This window comes from Erpetoichthys calabaricus, chromosome 7 (genome assembly GCF_900747795.2).
Source record: "Erpetoichthys calabaricus chromosome 7, fErpCal1.3, whole genome shotgun sequence".
NCBI lineage: Eukaryota > Metazoa > Chordata > Cladistia > Polypteriformes > Polypteridae > Erpetoichthys > Erpetoichthys calabaricus.
This window is the reverse complement of record NC_041400.2, coordinates 150,667,583-150,678,168: the sequence shown is the minus strand read 5'-3', so window position 1 is coordinate 150,678,168 and position 10,586 is coordinate 150,667,583.

Here is a 10,586-nt window from a genome sequence, read left to right as displayed (position 1 = left end):
AGCACAACTAAACACAGAAGGGTTAAAAAGCCTTTAGAAAACAGTATTCATTATTTTCTTCCCAAAACAAACTCTTAAAACATCCAAAACACTCTTTTTATTCAGCTTTGCATTTCACAATTGAAAAATCCTGTGGAAAATGAATTTTAGTATCAATTTAGCTAAACGGTCACAGAGGTTCTTTTGTTTTTCATTGGTAGGACTATCAGCAAGAGAGCCGGTGTTTCACCACAGTCTTTGAAGACATTCAGACTTGACTACTATGTGTACGGTGATGATGTTGGACTTGTTATTTTACAGATGCTTTATTTTCACCTTCAGTTTCTGCACCTCATTTTGATTTTTCAGGTGGATGGAGTTTACGTGTTTTTTCGATAAGTCCATGGATTTCCCCGATCTGAATGGTTAACCTAAAATGTCCCAGGCTTAGGTTTACACAATGACTGGCTGGCATCTTATCCACGGCTGGTTCCTTATTTGTTCCTATTCATTGATAGTGTTGAGCAAACCTTGTAGAAGTCACATTGCTGTGAGTTTGGCAAAATCACAAAAATATTCGGGAACTTCACCGAACTCCATGACACGCAGTAAAGTCAATGAGGAAAGAGAAGCTGAACAAGTTTTGAGTGGCTTGTAATGGTGCAATGGTGTTTTAATTGTCCCCAAGGGCTAAGGAAGCATCTACAGACTATGCTGGGCTAATTACTGTGGCCAAAAATATGGTCTGATCTGTGAAGCAGCAGTGCTAACTACTCTGCCACAATGCCTCAAACAACAGAAGAGACAGAAGGAATGATAACCATAAACAACAAAACAAGTAACAACAAATGTAGCAATAAATATAAATATAGCAATATCCTGTATAGATTACTGTGCTCACAGAGATCCAATCATGGAACACACACTAGCCATGTGCTAAATAAAAGCACTGTCAGAGTTTGAAAGGCATAAAAACCTTGGCCAAGTAGTATAACAATGCTTACAGAATGCCACAAAAATACATATAATAAAAATAGTATGTGTCCATCTGGTACCAGTATCTAAATTAACCAAGATGTACATTGCTTTGTAATTGAATCATTTTGCGTGATTTCTATATCCCCTTTAAATCTTTCCCACAAACATATTTTATTTAAGATAATGGCAGGCTCAAGCTTCTTTTGACCCAGGTTCAGAAAAAAGATGGATAGATGAATGGATGATTCATGACTCTTGTCTAATGCTTGATCCTTGCTGACAGAAAAATTAAATTATGCATCCACATATTAAATTGTTCTTTTCTGAGGATCACTCTTGTCAAATGCAGAAATGCTTCATTGCAAAAAGAATATCGGATGAGTGTGGATGCTTTCTCCTTTGGAAATACGAGAGGCAATTTAATTCTTTGTGTTGTAATACAAGACCATGGGAGTCAGAGAAACTATTTGCATGCAAGACATAAAATTAATTCCTTTTTTCATGTACCATTAAAGATGAATATTGGAATGAGATATCTGACCTTTTCCATTTACACAGTTCAAAGTAGTCCTGTCAGACACAGCAGAGAATACTGAAATTGATCGATTACTATCGCACTGTAACCTCAAGCTTCATTTTCTGCCAAAGATCACCCTCACCAAACAAATCTTATATCATGATGTACATGAAAGGCTCCGTCACTTAGTAAATTTATGCAGCTAGAATAAACTGATTCCATCTTCTTAATAGCCATGGAAAGTCTTAAATTTAACAATGATCAGATAACTGGACTACTGATCATTATTACAGAATGTTTTGTAGATTTTAACCTTTGAGAACCAACACTGAATAGGGCATTATCTATCCCAGGGCAGAGTAACTCACATACTATGTCTACTCTCATTCACAAATGGCCAATGTAAGGTCATCCATTCATATGATATGAACGTGTTTGGGAAATAAGAAAGAAAACAGATAAGTCAGAGGCATATTCTACATGGACACAGGCGTAGCATGCATACTCCAAACAGTATTTTAAATGTCTCTTAATCCCACAAAGCTTCAGCAACGCTGTCCACTGCTCCACAATGTCACCTGCAATACAGAAACCAAACCTGAATTGCTTTATTGACAACGACAACTTGATTGAAAATGCTATAAGGCATTATTTAATTTAATCTATTTAGTTAAACAAAAAGACAAACTTACTTCACTAATCAATAACTGACTCCAAATGTTATCAGTCAATGTTTTCAAAAGGCAAAACTCTTTAAGGAATCAGTAATTGATTTTAAAAGCACAGTGTCATTTTTTAAATTATTCATTTGTTTTACCAAATATCAAAAGCTACATTTTTGCACTATTCCATGACTAATAATTGCTCTGTTTTAACGGACTTTATTTTGAAACTGTTCCACTTTTTTTCATTTAAAGCATCTTATGAAGTTAAATATGGCAATATTTCCATTTTTTTAATATTCATTTAATTATAATTCAGATGTACAAAACTATTAGACTTAGGATAGATATACACATTTTTGTGGAACTTCACATTTTTGAAGATTTTAATATTCCATTCTCACCAAGATGTAATAAATAATTGGCCGGAAAGTCATTAAGTTCAGAGTCCATATGCAAAATACTGACAAACAACTTAATTACACAGAAAAAAGTAAACTCCTCTCCTCCCGCAATCATTCCATAAGGAAAGAAAACAGAACAGAAATTTTGAATATTTTGTCACAATATCTTTAAGTGTTAAACTTCAAATTATAAGATAATGGAATAATAATTGACAAGTTTAAAATAAGTTCTCTAGTGCTATTTCTCCATCCATTTTTGAATCTCCCTATTCCCAGTATAATGTTTGTGAGTCTAACCTGGAGACACTGGAGGCACAAAACAGAAGCCCACCCTCCACTCTAGTCCATCACAGGGCACTGCAGCTATGCACACCCATAGTGGATCAGTTTACTATACCAGCTGACATGACAGTCACATTTTCTCACATTAGCTTTCAACTAAGTCACAAGGAAAACATGTAGACTCTAGGCAGATATTGATGGGGCTGGGAGTTGAGCTCTTGACCCACCATGACAAATTTCATTCATCTATCCAATGTATAAAATTGACTTAGATGAACACAAGAAGAAATAAGTATGCCACAACATTACAGTGCTTAGACCTGTGTCTTCTGTTTGTATTCACATGGGTTTCCTTGCTGTGAGTGTTTTTACCAAGATGCATTTAGGTTGACATGTCAGTATAAATTAGCATTAGGCTATTTTCAGTGGAGTTATGTTCCGATCTTGCACACTGTACTGCTGAAGCAGGCCTCATATTCCTGCAGCCCAGTACTGTGAAAAGTACATATAACATTTGACACATAAGCAAATACAGATTACTCAAGACAAAAAAAAAATAATTGGCAGAATGCTTTATATGTGATGAGGTAATCATTGAAGCCTCTCAGGGAATTGTGTTTGGGCCATCACTGTTTCGCATTTATATGATTAATCTTGTTTCTAATATACATGTGGTTAGTAAACATGTGAAATGTACTGATGTCAAAAATTTCAGAGAGAGAGGCAGTAAAAACAATTCAAAAACACCAAGGCAGTCTTTAAACTGGGCAAACACTTGGATGTGCTGACACAGTGAAGAGATAATGTATAAGAAAATAATAGCATGAGAAAGACATCCAGGAGGAGAAAGGAGCAAAATGTGAGCAAAGTGTTTTACCAGAAAAACTAATGTGCCAAATCCAAGGCTTAACATAGAGAGTAGAAGTCTAGAAAAAAAGAGCAGGAGGTCCTAATTATCAAGGATTCCTTTACATACCTGAGCAATTAGATATTTATTCAAAAACTTGGATAACTGCAGAAGTGTATTGACATCTTTTATAGATGTACAGTAATGGTGCACTGCACGATAACATGCAGTGAATACACTTGACTTGAGCATTCATAGTTTTCATACTCTTTCTCTATACCTTTAGCATTCGTTTGCTCAGAGGTTGATGTGTTTGCTGCTTCCTGAGCAGCTCTTCTTTTACTCCATCTTTTCGCGTTAAAACTGATTGAGTCAGTGTTTGTGTTGCAATTACTTAGTAAGTTTTCTGTAATTTATCACTTAAGCTGGCACTTAAATCATTCTTGAGGCAAATTGAAGACTTAAGATATGAAGAGGTAGGAGAAGTGATAGTAAAGGTGGTAAGGATGAGAACGGCGCCCATACACATGTGCTGCATGGCCCTGCTGGCCGTTGCCGTGAGTTGATTCTACAATAAAATAAAATAAAAATAAAAAGAGGAATAACCTTGGATGTCAATCATTGCCCCGAAAGCGGATAGTAGACATTGCGTAGTATATGTGTACTAAATTTCAGGTCAATAGGTCAAACAGTTTGCAAGCTACAGGTGATTTAATATCCTGGACAGACAAATGAACAAACACAGTAGCGTATTATATAGGAAGATGACTATGTTGGTCATGGGGTAGCAAGGACTGCCACCGTCAACAAGAAAATAGCACAAAATGGTGGTGCTTCAGAACACTAAATAATCAAAAACAATCACACTGGTTAATACAGTTTAAAGAAGAAACGTCCACAGTACTACATGTAGGCAAAAGGAGCATTAATTATGAAATGGCTAGATGGCCATTGCTGACATGCATAAGGCAACTTATGAAAAGGATTTAGGGTTTCATTAAACACAACATTCACATCATCTAGGCAATGAGTAGCAGCAATCATAAATGAAGGGACCTTATATTCAGACTGCATAATTTGCTAACAAGACAATACCTGGAGTAGTATGTGTAGCTCTGGTCACCACACCACAAAAAGACATTGCAGGTCTAGAAGCTGTGCATGGAAGAACAACCAAGTTCATCCTAGGACTATCAAGCAGGCTATGGGACAGGCTATTGGAATTAAACCTCTTAAGTCTTGAGAAGAGCACGTACTTCAAAATTCTCAAAGGCATGAATAATCTTGATCCATCAGTATTGGCTCACTACTTGCCTGAAAGACATACTTAAGAATACCAATGGAGATTAAGGGGAACTGCATTTAAGGTTGAAGCCAGGAAGTGCTTCTACAGATAAAGAGTCATGGGAATCTAAAACAAATTACCAAATTTTTAAAAAGTATCTGGATGAAATCCTTGGGCTGGTTACCTATTGGTAACAAACTAATGAACTAAATTGTGGGCATCAAACCCAGATCCTGGTTTGCTGTCACTTTCTTAATTAGTAACCAGCTACTGTTGCTAATGGAACATACTCCTTTTTGCCTTCATTTTAATTGAATCCTCTGTTTGGATTCAGAACCTCTAACTGTTTTTTTACTTTTTTCCCTTAACCTGCAGCCAAACAATAAAGAGAAACAAAACAATGTCCTTATGCTCTTAAGAAGGGAAAAATTACACAGCTAGAGTTAGAGATAGAAGATATTTCAAATCAAAAGGTTTGGAGTCATCATAACACAGGCAACATAGGATACAGGGTTTTATGTATATCTCAGCATGGACAGTAAAAGTCAAGTGAGTTTATTTCACAGAAATTAATTAAATATTTCCTTACACAGAGTAACTGAAAATGTATAAAAAGGGTTACCCAGCTGCGAGGCAGTAGAGACCCTCAGATCCCAACTTTCTAATGTTTTGGAAACACTAGCTGTATAGAAGCTGATGAGCTATAATAATGTGAAATACTGTTTATATCTAAATATTTTCTTATTTTTGTTATTTATAATCCCTCATTGGAGATGCTGTTTTAATAAAACATGGAACTGAACTTCAGGATGATATCTGGATCTGCATATTTTAAATGTCTTATGACTATTTTTAAATTCCAGTGACAATATGTACAATAAGGAGCCAGTTTGTTAATATTTTATTTGAACCACAGGGTAAAAAAAATCCTAACTGAACCCACAATACACTTTACAATGAGTGCATACAGTATTTCTGTTAAAAATGATCACTTCTTATTTGGCTTAAGAAAAGCGAGTGTTAGTTCTACATGTAACTAATTATTAACTAATTAGTGGACTTTGCTATCACATATGAGAAAAAGATTTGAACAAATGTGTTCATTTTATAGAAATTATATACCGTGACTATAAATAGCCTGCATGTTAATAAATTTAAAATAAATAATTTGTGGCACTGGCAGCTTTGAACATTCATCTGTGTATATTTTGTCATTAAATGAGAACCACTCATCTTGACAGATGGCAATAAAATACTATTTTCATTCTTTGTCCTAAACAGCCATTATAGCCTTTGAACAGGGTGCTCTGCACATCTGTAAGACAGCGGAAATACCAAAATCTTGCATGCTTCTTTGATTGTTACATTTAAGATATCATATGTGCTACCAGCTCAGCTGCTGTAAAGCATTAAACTCTGTTACTCTTTGCTTGTAAAAGACTTTTGGAAACACTATAGACAAGGATGAGAGAAGATGAGGATTCCACATGGTCATTCAAGTAGATGGTAAACAAAGGGATAAGGTGATATAGATTTACGTGATATATTGTGCACATGTGCAATTTCAAAAAAAGGAAGAAAAGAGAAATCCTTTGCATTGATTTATTCAAAGCTTTCTAGGATAGTGTATCCAAGAACAAGAGAGGTTCAGCAGATCACATCACCTGGCATGCTTCATAAATGTCTACAAGTTGCCAAAAAGAGATGCTTTTTGTTAAATCTGTTGAGGGGGAGCGTTAAGGGGCTTATTGGAAGAACTGTCATAAAGAACAGGAGATGTCATTGGTATAACACTAGAACAGTATAGATGAATTTCAGATTTTGCATGGTACCTAACATTTAGGACTTAAAGAAATTCATCTGGAAAAACACATGTAATTGATATGCCGGAGGTACTCAGAATAACCACTGCAGGTACTCTTTTTGTTTTTTATTACCTTCCAAGTGTGCACAAAGGTGGGGTAGGATATTCATGTAAACATTTTTGTCATTATGACATATTTCTTTAATATGTAAGTCCCAGGTTCAAATCCAAGCATGGACAGTGTCTGTGAGGAGTTTGCATGCTCTTCCTTTGTCTTCATGTCGTACTGACGCCAGAGGGAGACAACAGTTTAAAGGAAGATACAATCAGAAGATGGAACAGGAGTGTGATGTAACCGGGAGAGCAGGAATTAAATAAACAAAGCAAAGGATGTTAGACTAAATCATAGGACGAGAAACGTAACGAGAGTCAATAACCAGAATATTTCACGCAGCCTATATGAAAATGCAAGTCGTAAATCAAAGTCAAAGAACAGAAAAGAATTCATAACCAACGATATCTTAACAATAATAATAACACAGTTGTTTTTTATTTGTTTTGATTGATCCACAAACTTGGAGAGTTAGGAAGTCTATGACACTGATATTTATACCATTGCAATGAAAGCATCACGTGACACACACTCCTGATGTTCCTGTCTAGCAACAGACTGACAACTCTGAATTACAAACATCAAGCAATGGCTTATTTCAAAAATAAAGTCTTCAAAAAATATTCTAAATCAAAAAACTGATGTGACCATTTAATTCCTTAACCTCTCAAACTCCAAGAACAGTATGTCCTTTGTTTTTAGAAGCCAAGGGAAAAGCTGATAAAATATATAAAAAAGTTCACATCATGACATGTGGGTTTTGAGCCAGTACCCAGAGTGAACCTCATCATTTCCCATACCTGGTAAGGCACCAAACCAGTCCAGTAACTCTGATGAAGAGTAATATCATTGTAGCATATCTGTATGTCTGCCCGCTTTTCATGAGAGAACTACTTAAAGGATTTAGATTGGGTTTTTTTCTATAATTTGCTTGAACATTATGGTTGATCTGCGGTGGGTTGGAACCCTGCCCGGGATTGGTCCCTGCCTTGTGCCCTGTGTTGGCTGGGATTGGCTCCAGCAGACCCCCGTGACCCTGTGTTCAGATTCAGCGGGTTGGGAAATGGATGGATGGATGGATGGATTATGGTTGATTTTACGACTTATGTCATCACATTAAGTATCATCATTCGCTTGCAGGAACGATGTATTTGTGTTAATCCAAGACAGAGACTGCGGGCCAAGGGGAGGGGGAAGTGTGATGTCAGGTGTGGGAGCTGGGCGGGGCCCTCCTCACTCACGTATCAGCCTCCATTTAAATCGGTCTACCTCTGGCCACGTTTTGGAGCGGACCTTGCCTCCGCTTAGCCAGCAATACCTGTTTGTTTAGTGATTTTTAAAGTTTGTCCTGTTTCACTACTACGTGGCCGGAGCTGCGGGATACAGCTAGTCAAATATATAAAGAAGGGAGAAACTCAAGAAAAAATAAAACAATACAGGTTATGCCCTCATTGTGACTTACTAAGCTCCTGGGTTAACTACATTCTTCCTACCCACCAATCTGACTAGAATCTAAGCTTCAGATTGGCCTAATAAAGCACAATTTATTTGAGAGAGTAGTTAGGGAACAGGCAACAAAAAAGTGTAAAGTTTGTGGCTTTGATTTTTTTACTATGAATTGTGAGTATTGTTTTGAACTTTCATGTTCTATAGCTTGCAGTTTTCTTTATATTTTTACCCTTACCTGTTTTTCTGTTTTTCCCGCTGATTTTTCTCTGATTTTAAATAAAATACTCCTAATTACACTTTAATATAACAGTTAATCTATGCACAAAAATTGGGAGCAAAAGCAAAATTTTTACAGAACAGTAAATAAATAAGCTGTATTCGACTCTAACCAGTATTAGATGATAGTAAAACCTCAGGGACTGCAATGGCCAGAAATATTACTTTAAAAATATCTTTGAAAATATGATATTTTCCTTCCTTTAACAAATAATGTTTAATCTTGGCATTATTTTTTTTATAAAAGATACTTTCTTTTTTAGCTTCCTTGACAACAGCTGATGTTATTACATTCTCTTTATTATTCATTTTTGTTGAATATTCTTCCTGGGCCCGAGACTTTCCCACTTTCTAAGAATGTTACAATGTCTTGAATCTTGTTACATGTAATGACAGTTTTAGACGACACCAAAGTTTCCCTGAACAGAAAGAAGCTCCTCTTACTCACTATAGTTGCAGAACTCCTCAGCGTGCGCACAATATCACAGAATGCCACAGCTTCCGTGTGATGTTGTGAAGTTGCTTTGTTTAGTATTGTTTATAATGACAAACCCAATCTGCTGCTCTTCACTCTGAAAGAATGCTGACATGAGCTCGGTGATCAGAAATGTAACCAATACACACAAAGGAATTCTAGCTGTGTGAGGAGGGCATCTGTCCCCCTCCTACTGAGAAATCATCGGTTTAACATCCTCCCTCACCAGGAAATGCCACATTACAGAGAACAAATAAACTACATGTGATACATTTAGAGAATCAGGTAACTTGTCATGAGTAGTGGTGTCTTGATCTGAAGATCCATCCATCCATTATCCATCCATCCATCCATTATCCAACCCACTATATCCTAACTACAGTGTCACGGAGGTCTGCTGGAGCCAATACCAGCCAACACAGGGTGCAAGGCAGGAAACAAACCCTGGGCAGGGTGCCAGCCCACCGCAGGGCGTGCACACACACACACACACCAAGCACAGACTAGGGACAATTTAGAATCGCCAATGCACCTAACCTGCATGTCTTTGGACTGTGGGAGGAAACCAGAGCACCCGGAGAAAACCCACGGGGAGAACATGCAAACTCCACACAGGGAGGACCCGGGAAGCGAACCCGGGTCTCCTAACTGCGAGGCAGCAGCACTACCCACTGCGCCACAGTGCTGATCTGAAGATATAAAGGCAAAATAAAATATTTTTAAAGACAAACTAATGTGAGCTTTACTAATAGAACTATTAATGTTCATATATATATGATTGGAACAGTAGATAGCAATTACAATAGCTAATGTGATTATCAATAGGGGAATTTTTAAAATAATCTGTATATTCGTTAAGAGTCTAATTTCCATATAAAAAATGTAGAAATACAGTACATTGAAATATTTATAGAAGTGTTATGGTGGTTAGCCCTACTGCCTCATAGGGATCAGAGTTTTGATTTTTGGCCTGGTCAGTGTCTGGACACTGTTTATTCTCATTATTCTCTTCTCAGTGTTAGCTTTTCAGGTTACAATGATTTCTTCCTGGATCCCAGCAATGACCACCATATAACATTAGATGAGACCATTATGAATGAGTGAGTGTGTTTGAATGAAATAAACTAGTTTCATGTTCCATGTTACATCTAGCCATGTGCTCAGGCCTTGTGCAGGGAGAATACCAGACTCTGATACTACTATTCTTAACTTCGTTATCCAGAGTATATTGCAAAGTTTTCTCCTGGGTTTAAACCCCAGCTAGGTTTCTATCTGCATGGAGCTTTCTCCAAGTTGCACAAACAGGCAGGTTATGCTGATTGACGACAAGGCCCTGTGTAAGCTGGTATGGGCGTAAGCATTAGTGTGCCATGCCATAAACTGTGGCCCCATTCTGGGCTAGTTCTTGTTTTGCACCCAGTTCTTCTGCTTCTTGCAACCTTTTAGTAAAAAAAAAAAGATTTCATGAAAGATAACAGTTTAGAACAGGGTCTTCCTCTAGCGCACGTTTTTTACT